This window comes from Leucopleurus acutus (assembly GCF_964270905.1).
Source record: "Leucopleurus acutus genome assembly, chromosome: 13".
NCBI lineage: Eukaryota > Metazoa > Chordata > Mammalia > Artiodactyla > Delphinidae > Leucopleurus > Leucopleurus acutus.
The window spans coordinates 30,183,181-30,201,744 of NC_139155.1; the positions used below are offsets into that span (position 1 = coordinate 30,183,181).

Sequence of the window (18,564 nt, forward strand, 5' to 3'; positions counted from 1 at the left end):
CTAGAGATTGTGGAAAAAGTAACCAAAAGAAAGAGAAAATAGGGGGGACCTTGAAGATGGCGGAAGAGTAAGATGCGGAGATCACCTTCCTCCCCACAGATACACCAGAAATACGTCTACACGTGGAACAACTCCTACAGAACACCTACTGAAGGCTGGCAGAAGACCTCAGACCTCCCAAAAGGCAAGAAACTCCCCACGTACATGGGTAGGGCAAAAGAAAAAAGAAAAAACAGAGACAAAAGAATAGGGACGGCACCTGCACCAGTGGGAGGGAGCTGTGAAGAAGGAAAAGTTTCCACACACTAGGAAGACCCTTTGTGGGTGGAGACTGTAGGAGGCGGAGGGGGGAGGTTCGGAGCCGCGGAGGAGTGCACAGCAATGGATGCGGAGGGCAAAGCAGGGAGATTCCCGTACAGAGGATCGGTGCCGACCGGCACTCACCAGCCTGGGAGGCTTGTCTGCTCACCCGCCGGGGCGGGCGGGGCTGTGAGCTGAGGTTCGGGTTTTTGTTTCGGTTGGAGCACAGGGAGAGGACTGGGGTTGGCGGCTTGAACAAAGCCTGAAGGGGTTAGTGCACCACGGCTAGCCGGGAGGTAGGACGGGGAAAAGTCTGCACCTGCCAAAGAGGCAAGAGACTTTTTCTTCCCTCTTTGTTTCCTGCTGCGTGAGGAGAGGGGTTTAAGAGCGCTGCTTAAAGGAACACCAGAGACGGGCACGAGCCGCGCCTAAAAGCGCGAACCCCAGAGAGGGGCGCAAGCCGTGGCTAAAAGCACGGACCCCAGGGATGGGCGGGAGACGCTAAGGCTGCTGCTGCTGCCACCAAGGGGCCTGTTTGCGAGCACAGGTCACTATCCACACCACTCTTCCGCGGAGACTGTGCAGCTCGCCACTGCCAAGTTCCCGGGACCCAAGGACAACTTCCCCGGGAGAACGCACGGTGGACCTCAGGCTGGTGCAACGTCACACTGGCCTCTACCGCTGCAGGCCCGCCCCGCATGCAGTGTCCCTCCCTCCCCCGCGACTGAGTGCGCCAGAGTCCCCAAATCAACGGCTCCTTTAACCCCGTCCTGTCTGAGCAAAAACAGACGCCCTCCAGCGACCTACACACAGAGGCAGTGCCAGATCCAAAGCTGAGCCCCTGTGAGCTGTGAGAACAAAGAAGAGAAAGGGAAATCTCTCCCAGCAGCCTCAGAAACAGCGGATTAAAGCTCCACAATCAACTTGATGTACCCTGCATCTGTGGAATACATGAATAGACAATGAGTCATCCCAAATTGAGGAGGTGGGTTTCGAGAGCAAGATCTATGATTTTTTCCCCTTTTCCTCTTTTTGTGAATGTGTATGTGTATGCTTCTGTGTGAGATCTTGTCTGTATAGTCTTGCTTCCACCATTTGTCCTAGGGTTCTATCCGTCCATGGTTTTTTAAAAATTTTTTTTCTTAATAATTAATTTTAATTTTAATAACTTTATTATACTTTACCTTCTTTCTTTCTTTCTTTCTTTCTTTCTTTCTTTCCTTCCTTCCTTCCTTCCTTCCTTCCTTCCTTCCCTCCTTTAGACAACGAATCATCCCAAATTGAGGAGGTGGTCTCTGAGAGCAAGATTTATGATTTTTTCCCCTTTACCTCTTTTTGTGAGGGTGTATGTGTATGCTTCTGTGTAAGATTTTTTCTGTATAGCTTTGCTTCCAACATTTGTCCTAAGGTTCTATCCGTCCCTTTTTATTTTTTTTCTAAATAAGTACTTTTTAATTCAATAACTTCATTATACTTTATTTTATTTTACAGTATCTTCTTCCTTTCTGACTTTTTTCCTTCTTTCCCTCCTTCCTTCCTCCCTCCCTCCCTCCCTCCCTCCCTCCTTTCTTTCCTTCTTTGCTTCTTTCTTTCTTTCTTCCTTCCCTCCTTTCCTTCTTTCTTTCTTCATACTTCAACTAATTCTCTCTACTTTTTCTCCCTTTTATTCTGAGCCATGTGGATGAAAGGCTCTTGGTGCTCCAGCCAGGAGTCAGGGCTCTGCCTCTGAGGTAGGAGAGCCAACTTCAGGATACTGGTCAACAAGAGACCTCCCAGCTCCACATAATATCAAACGGTGAAAATCTCCCAGAGACCTCCAACTTAACACCAGAACCCAGCTTCACTCAACGACCAGCAAGCTACAGTGCTGGACAACCTATGCCAAACAACTAGCAAAACAGGGACACAACCCCACCCATTAGCAGAGAGGCTGCCTAAAATCATAATAAGGCCACAGACACCCCAAAACACACCACCAGACGTGAACCTGCCCACTAGAGAGACAAGATCCAGACTCATCCACCATACCACAGGCACTAGTCCCCTCCACCAGGAAGCCTACACAACCCACAGAACAAACCTTAGCCACTGGAGACGGACATCAAAAACAGTGGGAACTACGAAACTGCAGCCTGCAAAAAGGAGACCCCAAACACAGTAAGATAAGCAAAATGAGAAGACAGAAAAACACACAGCAGATAAAGGAGCAAGATAAAAATGCACCAGACCTAAACAATGAAGAGGAAATAGGCAGTCTACCTGAAAAAGAATTCAGAATAATGATAGTAAGGATGATCCAAAATCTTGGAAATAGAATGGACAAAATACAAGAAAAAGTTAACAAGGACCTAGAAGAAATAAAGATGAAACAAGCAATGATGAACAACACAATAAATGAAATTAAAAGTACTCTAGATGGGATCAATAGCAGAATAACTGAGGCAGAAGAACGGATAAGAGACCTGGAAGATAAAATTGTGGAAATAACTACTGCAGAGCAGAATAAAGAAAAAAGAATGAAAAGAACTGAGGACAGTCTCAGAGACCTCTGGGACAACATTAAACACACCAACATTTTAATTATAGGGATTCCAGAAGAAGAAGAGAAAAAGAAAGGGACTGAGAAAATATTTGAAGAGATTATAGTTGAAAACTTCCCTAATATGGGAAAGGAAATAGTTAATCAAGTCCGGGAAGCACACAGAGTCCCATACAGGATAAATCCAAGGAGAAATACGCCAAGACACATATTAATCAAACTGTCAAAAATTAAATACAAAGAAAACATATTAAAAGCAGCAAGGGAAAAACAACATATAACACACAAGGGAATCCCCATAAGGTTAACAGCTGATCTCTCAGCAGAAACCCTACAAGCCAGAAGGGAGTGGCAAGACATACTGAAAGTGATGAAGGAGAAAAACCTGCAACCAAGACTACTCTACCCAGCAAGGATCTCATTCAGATTTGATGGAGGAATTAAAACCTTTACAGACAAGCAAAACCTGAGAGAGCTCAGAACCACCAAACCAGCTTTACAACAAATGCTAAAGGAACTTCTCTAGACAAGAAACACAAGTGAAGGAAAAGACCTATAATAACGACCCAAAACAATTTAGAAAATGGGAATAGGAACATACATATCGATAATTACCTTAAATGTAAATGGACTAAATGCTCCCACCAAAAGACACAGATTGGCTTAATGGATACAAAAACAAGACGCTTATATATGCTCTCTACAAGAGACCCACTTCAGACCTAGAGACACATACAGACAGAAAGTAAGGGGATGGAAAAAGATATTCCATGCAAATGGAAACCAAGAGAAAGCTGGAATAGCAATTCTCATATCAGACTAAATAGACTTTAAAATAAGGACTATTAGAAGAGACAAAGAAGGACACTACATAATGATCAAGGGATTCATCCAAGAAGAAGATGTAACAATTGTAAATATTTATGCACCCAACATAGGAGCACCTCAATACATAAGGCAAATACTAACAGTCATAAAAGGGGAAATCAACAGTAACACATTCATAGTAGGGGACTTTAAAACACCACATTAACCCATGGACAGATCATCCAAAATGAAAATAAATAAGGAAACACAACCTTTAAATGATACATTAAACAAGATGTACTTAATTGATATTTATAGGACACTCCATCCAAAAACAACAGAATATACATTTTTCTCAAGTGCTCATGGAACATTCTCCAGGATAGATCATATCTTGGGTCACAAATCAAGCCTTGGTAAATTTAAGAAAATTGAAATTGTATCAAGTATCTTTTCCGACCACAATGCTATGAGACTAGATATCAATTAAAGGAAAAGATCTGTAAAAACTACAAACACATGGAGGCTAAACAATACACTACTTAATAATGAAGTGATCACTGAAGAAATCAAAGAGGAAATCAAAAAATACCTAGAAACAAATGACAATGGAGACAAAATGGCCCAAAACCTATGGGATGCAGAAAAAGGAGTTCTAAGGGGGAAGTTTATAGCAATGCAAGCCCACCTTAAAAAGCAGGAAACACCTCGAATAAACAACCTAACCTTGCACCTCAAGCAATTAGAGAAAGAAGAACAACAAAAAAAAAAAAAACAAAGCTAGCAGAAGGAAAGAAATCACAAAAATCAGATCAGAAATAAATGAAAAAGAAATGAAGGAAACAATAGCAAAGATCAATAAAACTAAGAGCTGGTTCTTTGAGAAGAAAAACAAAATAGATAAACCACTAGCCAGACTCATGAGGAAAAAAGGGAGAAGACTCAAATCAATAGAATTAAAAATGAAAAAGGAGAAGTAACAACTGACACTGCAGAAATACAAAAGATCATGAGAGATTACTACAAGCAACTCTATGCCAATAAAATGGACAATCTGGAAGTAATGGACAAATTCTTAGAAATGCACAGCCTGCCAAGACTGAATCAGGAAGAAATAGAAAATATGAACAGACCAATCACAAGCACTGAAATTGAAACTGTGATTAAAAATCTTCCAACAAAAAAAAGCCCAGAACCAGATGGCTTCACAGGCGAATTCTATCAAACATTTAGAGAAGAGCTAACACCTATCCTTCTCAAACTCTTCCAAAATATAGCAGAGGGAGGAACACTCCCAAATTCATTCTACAAGGCCACCATCACCTTGATACCAAAACCAGACAAGGATGTCACAAAGAAACAATACTACAGGCCAATATCCCTGATGAACATAGATGCAAAAATCCTCAACAAAATACTAGCAAACAGAATCCAACAGCACATTAAAAGGATCATACACCATGATCAAGTGGGGTTTATTCCAGGAATGCAAGGATTCTTCAATATACACAAATCTATCAATGTGATAAACCATATTAACAAATTGAAGGAGAAAAGCCATATGATCATCTCAATAGATGCAGAGAAAGCTTTTGACAAAATTCAACACCGATTTATGATAAAAACCCTGCAGAAAGTAGGCATAGAGGGAACTTTCCTCAACTTAATAAAGCCCATATATGACAAGCCCACAGCCAACATCATCCTCAATGGTGAAAAATTGAAGGCATTTCCACTAAGATCAGGAACAAGACAAGGTTGCCCACTCTCACCACTCTTATTCAACATAGTTTTGGAAGTTTTAGCCACAGCAATCAGAGAAGAAAAGGAAATAAAAGGAATCCAAATCAGAAAAGAAGAAGAAAAGCTGTCACTGTTTGCAGAGGACATGATACTATACATAGAGAGTCCTAAAGATGCTACCAGAAAACTATTAGAGCTAATCAATGAATTTGGTAAAGTAGCAGGATACAAAATTAATGCACAGAAATCTCTTGCATTCCTATACACTAATGATGAAAAATCTGAAAGTGAAATCAAGAAAACACTCCCATTTACCATTGCAACAAAAAGAATAAAAATATCTAGGAATAACCTACCTAAGGAGACAAAAGATCTGTATGCAGAAAATTATAAGACACTGATGAAAGAAATTAAAGATGATACAAATAGATGGAGAGATATACCATGTTCTTGGATTGGAAGAATGAACATCGTGAAAATGACTCTACTACCCAAAGCAATCTATATATTCAATGCAATCCCTATCAAACTACCACTGGCATTTTCACAGAACTAGAACAAAAAAATTCACAATTTGTATGGAAACACAAAAGACCCCGAATATCAAAAGCAATCTTGAGAACAAAAAATGGAGCTGAAGGAATGAGGCTTCCTGACTTCAGAATATACTACAAAGCTACAGTAATCAAGAGAGTATGGTACTGGCACAAAAACAGAAAGATAGATTAATGGAACAGGATAGAAAGCCCAGAGATAAACCCATGCACATATGGTCACCTTATCTTTGATAAAGGTGGCAGGAATGTACAGTGGAGAAAGGACTGCCTCTTCAATAAGTGGTGCTGGGAAAAATGGACAGATACATGTAAAAGTATGAGATTAGATCACTCCCTAACACCATACACAAAAATAAGCTCAAAATGGATTAAAGACCTAAATGTAAGACCAGAAACTATCAAACTCTTAGAGGAAAACATAGGCAGAACACTCTATGACATAAATCACAGCAAGATCCTTTCTGACCCACCTCCTAGAGTTATGGAAATAAAAACAAAAATAAACAAACGGGACCTAATGAAACTTCAAAGCTTTTGCACAGCAAAGGAAACCATAAACAAGACCAAAAGACAGCCATCAGAATGGGAGAAAATATTTGCATATGAAACAACTGACAAAGGATTAATCTCCAAAATTTACAAGCAGCTCATGCAGCTCAATAAGAAAAAACCAAAAAACCCAATCCAAAAATGGGCAGAAGACCTAAATAGACATTTCTGCAAAGAAGATATACAGACTGCCAACAAACACATGAAAGAATGCTCAACATCATTAATCATTAGAGAAATGCAAATCAAAACTACAATGAGATATCATCTCACACCAGTCAGAATGGCCATCATCAAAAAATCTAGAAACAATAAATGCTGGAGAGGGTGTGGAGAAAAGGGAACACTCTTGCACTGCTGAACAGTGCAACATACTGCAGAACAGTATGGAGGTTCCTTAAAAAACTACAAATAGAACTACCATATGACCCAGCAATCCCACTACTGGACATATACCCTGAGAAAACCAAAATTCAAAAAGAGTCATGCACCAAAATGTTCATTGCAGCTCTATTTACAATAGCCCAGAGATGGAAACAACCTAAGTGCCCATCATCGGATGAATGGATAAAGAAGATGTGGCACATATATACAATGGAATATTACTCAGCCATAAAAAGAAATGAAATTGAGCTATTTGTAATGAGGTGGATAGACCTAGAGTCTGTCATACAGAGTGAAGTAAGTCAGAAAGAAAAAGACAAATACCGTATGCTAACACATATATATGGAATTTAAGAAGAAAAAAAATGTCATGAAGAACCTAGGGGTAAGACAGGAATAAAGACACAGACCTACTGGAGAATGGACTTGAGGATATGGGGAGGGGGAAAAGTGAGCTGTGACAAGGTGAGAGAGAGTCACGGACATGTACACACTAACAAACGTAAGGTAGATAGCTAGTGGGAAGCAGCCGCATGGCACAGGGATATAGGCTCGGTGCTTTGTGAAAGCCTGGGGTGGTCGGATAGGGAGGGTGGGAGGAAGGGAAACGCAAGAGGGAAGAGATATGGGAACATATGTATATGTATAACTGATTCACTTTGTTATAAAGCAGAAACTAACACACCATTGTAAAGCAATTATACCCCAATAAAGATGTTAAAGAAAAAAAAAAGAAAGAGAAAATAAGGATATAGGGAACAAGCATGAGATAGTGTAAGGGAGAGTCTCATACCACCTCCATATGTTGCCAGAAGAATTGGTTCCCAAAAGGAGGTGAGGACCTGAATCATTGATGCACAGTTCAGTAGAAAGTGTTGTTTCTAGCATCTAATACATTACCTGCAATATGGGAAAAGCTCTACAAATATTTGTTGAATGGTGAGATAATGTATTCCTTTATTCTCAGTTTATCTGATTTCAGATATCCTGAGTAAACATAATTATGATTATGGCAACAAAATTATGGCGATAAATAAAATAGTAGTATTCCAGTCCCTCTCCATCACTAACATTTATCATCAACTGGCATTTTTCTTGTTTGAGTATTGGTTTGTTCATTCATTAGTTACCTGTTAGATTAAAAGTTTCATGAGTGCATGGACTTTGTTCCTGTTTCATCCTTAGTACCTTGAATAGTGCTTGGCTCATATCCAATGCTGAGTGTTAGTGATAATAGCAATTATTATTATTATACATTAGTAACAGCAAAGATCATAAATATAATGGACTCTAAGTTTACCTCTTCTTTAGTCATACCATATTGTTATGACATAATGTAGCCCCCACACCTGAAATAGTTTCTTCAGTGCTTCCCAACTTGCTAGAGTATGAAAACAATTCCTTTAGATTAAACACTGTTGAAGTCTGTAAGTCTCATTTAAAATGCAAATATCCATTAAAGGAATAAAAGAATAAGTCCCTCTTGCTTTAATGCTAAGCTGTACAAAGAGATTCTCATTTTCTCTTAGGGCATGGAGCTCCCAGGTAAGTGTGAGTTCCTAATGTTTCCTCTTGGACTAATATCTCCAAATTCCTCATGCAAACCAGAAAAAAAATATAGAAAAGGGGATTTTTAATTTTCCACGAATCACATTTGAAAACTGGCATTGAATATTACATGCCAGTGGTCAAGCCTCATTAAGAAAGAATAAGGAAACAGCTGTTTCAGGCAAGCTGCAGAAAGCAATTGATTGTGAGACAGTAGGAGAAAAAATTATTTTTAATCTTTTAACTTTGGAGTATACAATGTTCTAATATGCTAAGTAGTCTTGTCAACTAGTTAACTTAAAAAATTCCACTAGCATGTTCACTTAAAAGAGAACTTAAACTCTGTTCCAAGAAATTCTAGGACATCATTTCATATCTGTCTTCTTTCTTACATCATATCTGCCTTCTTTCTAAGTCTGAGATCAGAGTATTCTTTTCCTGGTAATCTTTTCTCTTAAATCTTCAAATTGACCAAGCAATTTAAAAAACTCTTTTCTTATCAGTTGATATTGGTGAAACCAATTTCTGGACTTGATAAGTTCCTATATGATGAGTATTTCTCTAAGATCTGTCCAAAGACTAAGGCCTGACATAACTATCTAGCATAGGAGTCAGGTCTGTATCTATCACACATGTATTAGAGATGACACACAGAGTCATTTTGAAAATATGAACAGGATAATGCAAGAAAAATTGTAAAATTGGTTATGTGTCTTTATTATCATTCTATAATCTCTTTAATAATCTTTTCCATACTTTCTGAAGTCCTTCCTTAAACTCTGCATGCACACTGGAGACTGAGCATCAGTGATAAACTTTATTAACCATCTTCTTTTAAATGAAATCATTTTGGCCATCTCACCACAGCAATGTCCATTAAACCTCTGTGGTTACTAACCTGAGACTAATAGGTTTACCAAAACATGAAACGTTCAGTGCTAAAACTAGGAAAGTCCTGGACAAACCAGGATAGTTGGTCACCTTAATCCCTGGAAAAAGTATTTGCCTAGAATACTGCTCTACAATACTCTTATATATTGTTCTGCCCTTCCCCTTCTAGTCACACATTTCCCCTAGATAATCCCTACTAACTTTCCAGGCCTCATCTTAGTCCACATTTTTTCTAGGAAACCTTCCTGGACTCCCACAAGACTGACTTATATGCCTGTTGTACAAGTTCAGGTCATCATCCTGTTTGGAACTCCTTTGGTAGTACTTAACATACTATCTTAATTTATTTTTACTTGTTTATACCCCTCAGTTTCTATGGCCAGGCAATTTATTATGTTTACTACTATAACCTCATACTCCTTAACATTTTTGAAAGAGACAGCAAGGACTAACAAATATTCATTATAAAGAAAAAGACTTTGAAAGGATATCGATCAGCAAGAATGGGCTAATACCATAGTGGTCTAACAGTGAAGTGGACTTGAAGGAGAAATAGCGAACATCATGTCACTAGAAATGTTCAAGCATCTGTCGTGAGGTTTTACTTGCGATTCCTGCTCTTGGGTATATTTTCAAAGAAAATGAATTCCAAGGTCCCTTCACTTTAGACTAATGTCTCCTCAATCTATGGTATCAGAATTATCTAAATCCACAAACTTTGATTCTATAGGTGTGGAGTCAGACCTAAGAATTTCCACATTTCATAAACTTCCCTAGAGATTCTGATGTACAGATAGTTTTGTTAAGGTCTACTATTGCTCACTGCATAGCTATGTAGGAGCTACATGGTATAGGGATATTAAAAACAAAAAGGCTTACAGTAAATCCTTATCTTCTCGCTATTCACAGTCCAGATAAATGACTCTGGATACTTGTCACAAGATAGAGTATATTTGAATTCTTGTTTGCCTGGGTCTGACTAAAACCAACACTGTTCCCATGCAAAACCTTTTAACTCTGGTTTATTTTCTCAAATTCATGATTACATTTGAATCACCTGGAGTGCTTTAAAACTATATGGATGCTTGGCCCTGTCTCAAGTGATCTTGAAGTAATTGGTGTGGGGATGGCCTTCAATGGATTATAAAATTCAGTCTAGGATGGGAATGACCCTAGAGGAAGTGAAGGTTAAATTGAGATCAAAGGAGGAGATAAGGAGGAGTTGGTCAGGTGAAGTGTGCTTATTGATGTGTTGGGAGGAATGTTGTTAGGTAGTAAAAACATTAGTATTGTTGTTGACAACAACAACATATAGTATTGAGAAAGGGAAATCTAGATAAAGCTTTTCACCTGGGGCAGTTTTTTGCAATGGGCAAATACAAATGATTGAAGTTAGCTGGAGATAATGTGTGTGAAAATGTTTTATAAAATGGAAGGTGTGGTTTTAAAAAAAATGTCATTAATTTAATTTAACTAAATTTTTAATTCTTAATGATATCACTTTTAACCTATAGAAATTAAACTATTAAATATATTTAAGAGATCAAACTTTTACATACAGGCCATTTGTTATAGTAGTCTCCGGTTATTTTATTTCACTTTATTCTGGGACATAAAAATCTACCCCCAGATCCCAGTTACTTTTAATCCCATTTGGCTGTGGAAAATTTTCTTAATGTGTGGTTCTATGTGCTTACCTCATTAATTCCTGTCTGATGAATATCACTGAATCTTCCTCGAATAAATAAGTTTGTGATCCCTCAGGGACATCAATTAACAATGTATAAAAATTTCAGATTAGTGTGTTCTGACCCAGGACATAAATAGGAAGTGGCATTTTTAGAGAAATTGCTAACAAACATTAGGTCACTTACCGTAGCTCGCCTCTTCCCTCTTAAAGGAACATTCTGGTGGTGGTGGTGGTTGGCGGTGGGAGGGGGGGGAAAGAGTGCTTAATTGAGTTCAGCTGTGTTCCTGTTCATTGCAGTTTCCTTGCACCTGGTAAGTGAAGGTAAATTGCAATGCTTTTCTTGGAGCAACTCTTTGTATTAAATTACCTGTCCCATGGGGAAAACGAGATACGTGAGATCTTAAAAGCATCTTTGCTATGATCCCCTTTGCTTGATGAATAAACACCAATCATCAGCACAGACACACATGCCATGGAATATTCTGCTCTGTACTGTTATGTGTCTTTTACACCAAGGAGAATGTGGCAACCTCAGAAGAATACAGGTTGGAAATCATAACACTTCGTTCCAGACCTGATTTAACCACTGACCAGGGCCGTATGCCAGTGTTTGGATAACTCAGAGACTCTCTCCTCAGCTTTCAATTAGGGAATACATATCTCCATGACTTAACTTAAATATCAAATTTAAAAAGATCCCCAAACATCAAGTCTTCTAGTTAGAGTGAGGGACCCTGGAAATGTAAAATTGTTAATATGTCCTTCTGAGTTCCAGGGGCTCAAAACACCCTTCTTCCTTTGTGTACCATGGTGAAAGGGGATTTCCCAAGCCCTAACTTCTGAACCTATGTGCTTTCCTTTCCATTTCTTTTGTGAGTAGACCTTTCCTGGGGTTTCTAGGGTGCTTTCCATCAGGTTCTTACAGATCTTTCCAGATCTTTCTCCCAGTTTGACAGGCAGCCTCTAAAGTGGACCCCATAGATCCCTGTCCCTGGTATTTATGGCCCTGGGTAACTCCTTTCTCTTGGGTATAGGCTGGACCTAGTGATTCCCTTCTGTGAAATAGAATACATAAGAAGTTATGGATGTCAATTTGGAGATTAAGTTACAAAAAGACTGGCTTCTTCTCTGAGCCATTGCTCTTCGTAAACAAGCTACCATGTTATGCAGCCCTATGGAGAGCCCCATGTAGCTAGGAACAGATGTTTCTTGTTTGCAGCGCTCCTAAAGCAGGTCAACAGTCACCTGAATGAACTTGGAAGAGAATCTTCTGAGGCCTGCCGCCATCCAAATGAAAGAGCTTAGAAACATATCCTTCCCATCCCAGCCTTGAGATGACTTCAGCCCAGGCCATTACCTTGATTACAGAATATGAGAGATCCTGAGTTAGAGGCTCCCAGCAACATACTGCTTGGATTCCTGACCCACAAAAATTGTGAGATAGTAAGCCAAAGAAGTTTGAGGTAAATTGTGATACTACAATAGATAATTAAAACAGTCTCCCTAATTCCAGTGGGACACCAGTGCTGGCCCTCATCCTTACAATCCTAGATGAGCACCAATGAACCTGGAATTCAAGACTTACTTGTTCTCTCTTTTAGTCCTAGTCAATCCCATGCTCAGCCTTATTCTGTAAACATCCTAAACTGGAGTCCCAGTGCTTCTCAGCATTCCCAGAAGGGATTTTTAGTTGTTTATAACTACTCATGTAAATGATTCCACTTGATTGGCCCTCCAAAGAATGTTGTGAGATAAATATTATTATACCCATTTTACAGATAATGGTTTTATCACACAGAAAAAATAAGCTACTTTTACAAGTAGGAAGTTTAGTATTTTGGACTCCAGGTTCAACATACAGTGTTGCCTCAGATTTATTTTCTTCAATATCTAGTTAGAGAAGATATTACAAGTTACTCAACAAAAAGAGATTTGAAAAATATCAGACCATCTTTGCTAAATGCCAAGTGAGTAAATGTACTTTTTTTCTTTTTTCCTGTTTTATTGAGATATAATTGACATAAAGCAATGTATAATTTAAAGTGTACAGCGATAACTTGACTTACATATATCATGAAATGATTACCACAATAAGTTTAGTGAACATCAATCATCTCATATAGATTAAAGAAATATAAAAATATTATTTTTTCCTTGTGATGGAAACTCTTAGGATTTACTCTCTTAACTTTCATATGTAACATACAACAGTGTTAATTATATTTATCATGTTATACATTACATTCCTAGTATTTATTTATCTTATAAAGAGAAGTTTGTACATTTTGACTACCTTTATCTGGTTCTCACTCTCCCCAACACTCTGGCTCTGATAACCACAAATCTGATCTCTTTCTCTGTTTGCTTGTTTGTTTGTTTTTGAAGTATAGTTCACCTATAGCACTATGTTAGTTCCTGGTACACAACATAGCGATTAAATATTTTGATATATTTTAAAATGATAGCCAAGATAAACCTAGTTACCATCTGTCACCATAAAAAGATATTGCATAATTATTGACTATATTTCCACACTGTACACTTCATAACCATGACTCATTTATTTTGTAACTGGAAGTTTATACCTCTTAATCTCCCTCACTTATTTCTCTCCTCTTCTATCCCTCCTCCCCTCTGACAACCGTCTGTTTATTCTCTGTATGACTCAGCTATGACTCAGTTTTTGTTTTGTTATATTTGCTCATTTCTTTTGTTTTTTAGATTCAACATACAAGTGAAATCATACAGTATTTGTCTTTCTTTTTCAGACTTATTTCACTTAGCATAATTCTTCCAAGGTCCACCTGTGTTGTATGGACTTTGGAAGGGTTTTACATGTATATATTACATCTTCTTTATCCATTCATCTATTAATAGACACTTAGATTGCTTCCATATCTTGCTTACTGTAAATAATGCTGCAATGAACATAGTAATACATGTATCCTTTGGAATTAGTGTTTTTGTTTTCTTTGGATAGACTGCATGGTAGTACTATTTTTAATGCTTTTGAGGAACCTCCATATTGTTTTCCATAGTGGCTGAATCAATTTACACCATAGAGACTGCATCAATTTACATTTTCACCAACATTGCATGAGGGTTCCCTTTTCTCCACATCTTGGCCAGCACTTTTTATTTGTTGACTTTTTGATAATTGCCACTTTTTATTTGTTGACTTTTTGATAATTGCCATTCTGACAGGTGTGAGATGAGAGTTCAGTCTTGTGTGAGATGAGAGTTCATTGTGGTTTTGATTTGCATTTGCCTGATGATTAGTGATCTTGAGCATCTTTCTGTGTGCCTGTTGGCCATCTGTATGTCTTCTTTGGAAAAATGCCTATTAAGCTCCTCTGTCCATTTTTTAATCAAATTGCTTGTTTTGATGTTAAATTGTATGAATTTTCTATATATTTTGGATATCAACCCCTTATCAGATATATCATTTGCAAATATATTCTTCCATTCAGTAGGTAAACTTTTCATTTTGTTGACATTGGGTTGGCCAAAAAGTTCATTAAGTTTTTTGTAACATCTTATGGAAATACCTGAACGAATTTTTTTTAAGATGTTGGGGTAGGAGTTTATTAATTAATTAATTAATTTTTGCTGTGTTGGGTCTTCGTTTCTGTGCAAGGGCTTTCTCTAGTTGTGGTAAGCAGGGGCCACGCTTAATTGCGGTGCACAGGCCTCTCACTATTGCGGCCTCTCTTGTTGCGGAGCACAGGCTCCAGACGTGCAGGCTCAGTAGTTGTGGCTCACGGGCCTAGTTGCTCCATGGCATGTGGGATCCTCCCAGACCAGGGCTCGAACCCATGTCCCCTGCATTAGCAGGCAGATTCTCAACCACTGCACCACAAGAGAAGCCCCTGAACAAAATTTTTGGCTAACCCAATAGTATCCTTTGCTGTGTAAAAGATTTTTAGTTTGATGTATCTATGTCATTTATTTTTGCTTTTGTTTACCTTGCCTGAGGAAACAGATACAAAAAACACATTGCTAGACTAATGTCAATGAGCATACTGCCTATGTCTTCTTCTAGAAGTTTTATGGTTTCAAATTTTATATTTAAGTCTTTAATCCATTTCATGTTAATTTTTTCTACATGGTGTAAAAAAGTAACCCAGTTTTATTTTTTTGTATGTAGCTGTCCAGTTTTTCCAACACGACATATTGAAGGGCTATCTTTTCCCCATTGTATAGTCTTTCCTCCTTTGACATAGAGTAATTGACCATATAAGTGTGGATTTATTTCTGGGATCTCTTCTGTTTGATTGATCTACATGTCTGCTTTTGTGCCAGAACCATATAGGTTTGATTACTGTAGCTTTGTAGTATAGTTTGAAATCAGGAAGTGTGATACATCCAGCTTTGTTCTTTGTCAAGATCATTTTGGCTATTTGGGGTTTTTTGTGTTTCCATACAAATTTTAAAATTATTTGTTCTACTTGTGTGAAAAATGCCATTGGATTGTGATAGGGATTGCACTGAATCTGTAGGTTGCCTTGGGTAGTATGGTCATTTTAACAATATTAATTGTTCTAATCCATGAGTACAGTATATCTTTCCATTTTTGGGTGTTGTCCTTAATTTCTTTCATCAGTGTCTTATAGTTTTCCAAGTATAGGTTGTATACCTCCATAGTTAGATTTATTTCTAGATATTTTATTATATTGATGTGATTGTAAATGAGACTTTTTTAAAATTTCTTTTTCTGAGAGTTCATTGTTAGTGTATAGAAATGCACCAGATTTCTGTACATTTTGTATCCTGCAGTTTTACTGAATTCATTGATAATTTCTAATAGTTTTTGGGTGGTATCTTTAGGATTTTCTGTGTATAGTATCACATCATCTGCAAACTGTGACAGTTTGACTTCTTCCTTTCCAACCTGGATCATTTTTATTTATTTTTCTTGTCTGATGGCTGTGGCTAGGACTTCCAATACTATGTTAAATAAAAGTGGAATGATATGGCATCCTTGCCTTGTTCCTGATCTCAAAAGAAATGCTTTCAGCTTTTTACCATTGAGTATGATGTTAGCTGTGGGCTTGTCATATATGACCTTTATTTTGTTGAAGTATGTTTCCTCTATACCCACTTTGTTGAGAGTTTTTATCATAAATGGATGTTGAATCTTGTCAAAATCTTTGTTTGCATCTGTTGATATGTTTGCATGATTTTTATTATTCAGTTTTTTAATGTGGTGTATCACATTGATTGCTTTGTGGATATTGAAACATCCCTTCATTCTTGGGATAAATCCCACCTAATCATGGTGTAAGATCCTTTTAATGTATTCTTGAATTTTGTTTGCCAATATTTTGTTGAGAAGTTTTGCATGTATGTTCATCACTAATATTGGCCTGTGATTTTCATTTTGTAATGTATTAGATTTTATTATCAGGGTGATTCTGGCCTTGTAGAATGAGTTTGGGTGTGTTCCCTCCTCCTTAATTTTTTTGGCACAGTTTGAGAAAGATGGGTGTTTACTCTTTAAATGTTTGGTGAATTCACCTGTGAAGGCATCAGGTCCTCAAATTTTGTTTGTTGGAAATTTATTTATTACAAATTTAGTTTTATTGTTGGTAATTGGCCTGTTCCTATTTTCTATTTCTTCCTGATTCAGTCTTGGGAGAGGGCATATTTCTAGGAATTTGTTCATTTCTTCTAGGTTGTCCATTTTATTGGCATAAAATTACCATAGTAATTTCTTATTAAATTTGTATTTTTGTTTGTTGGCTGTAACTTCTATTTAATTTCTGATTTTATTGATTTTAGACCTCTCCCTTTTTTTCACTTGATGAGTCTGGCTGAAGATTTATCAATTTTGTTTATCTTGTCAAAGAACAAGCTCTTAGTTTCAATAATATTTTCTACTGTTTTTATAATCTCCATATCTTTTATCTCTGCTCTGATCTTTATTATTTACAGTACTTCCTTCTACTAATTTTGGGCTTTGTTCTACTTTTCCTAGTTCTTTTAGGTGTAAGTTTAAGTTGCTTATTTGAGATATTTTTGTTTCCTGAGGTAGCCGTACACCACCATAAATTTCCCTCTTAAAATTGCTTTTTCCACATTCCATAGGTTTTGGATCATTGTGTTCTTGTTTTCATTTGTCTCCAGGTATTTTTAAATTTACTCTTTGATTTGTTTACAGAATACTCTTTAGCCTCTTTAGCCTCACACATATTTGTGGTTTCTTTCAGTTTTGTTCTTGTAGTTGATTTCTAGCTCATAGCCTTGTGTTTGGAAAAGTTGCCTGCTATGATTTCAGTCTTCTTAAATTTATTGAGACTTCTTTGATGGCATAGCATGTGATCTATTCTGGAAAATATTCCATGTGTACATTAGAAGAATGTGTATTCTGCTGCATACAGATGGAATGTTCTTATTTTTAAGTACTTTCATTTTTTAAAAAAATTTAGTGAGATACAGTTCACATATGTATTTTTAATTGTAATAAATTATTACAGTAAGATATTGTATTAATATACACATATGTACATACACATATGCAATTGTGTGTGCATGTATGTAATTTCTTTTTCCCTGTTTAAATCTTGTGGAAATCCACACATTTAAGTTTCATTTAACAATTTTTCTAGTGCTTGAGATGGACACATATGTTCTTGCCTGCATATTTGGGCTATTAAATCTGACCTTTATATATGTGATCAGATATAATGTTTTTCCTCTGGATTTTATTTTTCAAAGTTGTCATCAGTTTTATTTTAATTTTATTTGGTAAAGTTTAAAAAAGAAAGGAATATCAATGTCATAAGAAATACAGGCATAATGAATTCTTTCTCTCCACTGCATGTGCTATAGGGGAGGGGAAAGAGAGATTTTTAACATAAATCATCCCACATCTTTAAATTTGTATGTAAAACTGGCACTAGTTCACTGTTTTTGTTGAAAAGAAAAAAAGAATCAAAGTCACCATAAGGACTTTTTCTCCCTTTTCTTTAATAATGGATACTTTTAGAGACCTCCCAAGGTTCCATTTCCCCTGTCATATTTAAAGGGTTTATTGTTTCCAGAAAAACCTTGCTGTTCCCTCTGGAGACTGAGCTGATACAAGGTAATATTAATTCCATGCCTTTCTCTTGTCAGGACTCAACTTCAAATGGAATATATGAGATGAAAGCTGAAAGAGAGGTTATGTGGACTGTCATCCACCATTGTGTCTGAGGCATCAATGGTGCTCAGAACAAATTTGGTGTCTGTCTGGTAAATCACAGTCAGGAAGATAAAACAGTCTATAGAAGACTTACTTGGTCTCCTGGAAAGCTCCACCATCCAGAGAACAGTTAATCTTATTTTTTTCTTTTCTTTTTGGTAATGAAAAAAAATTCTGAGATTTAACTGGTCACTTTCATTGTCTCCTCAACACCTGTTCAACTCACTCTTTATTTTTTCCACAGAGATGAAGAGCTATTACCCTAAGCAACTAGACCAACAGCTTTACAAGATTATTCACAAAGGAATGCTTCATTATTTTAGTCTAATTTCCTAAATGACAAAAGACTCTAAAAAAATAAGGAGGGAGTGAG

At 37.2% G+C, this 18,564-nt stretch overlaps 1 long non-coding RNA gene across 1 annotated transcript in view; it reads right to left on the reverse strand.

The window, feature by feature from the left end:
- Positions 1 to 1,484: 1,484 nt before the first annotated feature.
- LOC309970502 overlaps positions 1,485 to 18,564 on the reverse strand; it is a 97,536-nt gene continuing 80,456 nt past the window's right edge. Inside the window, exon 2 of the long non-coding RNA XR_014326689.1 lies at positions 1,485 to 1,896. This is a non-coding gene — a long non-coding RNA (uncharacterized lncRNA). The remainder of the gene's footprint in view (positions 1,897 to 18,564) is intronic.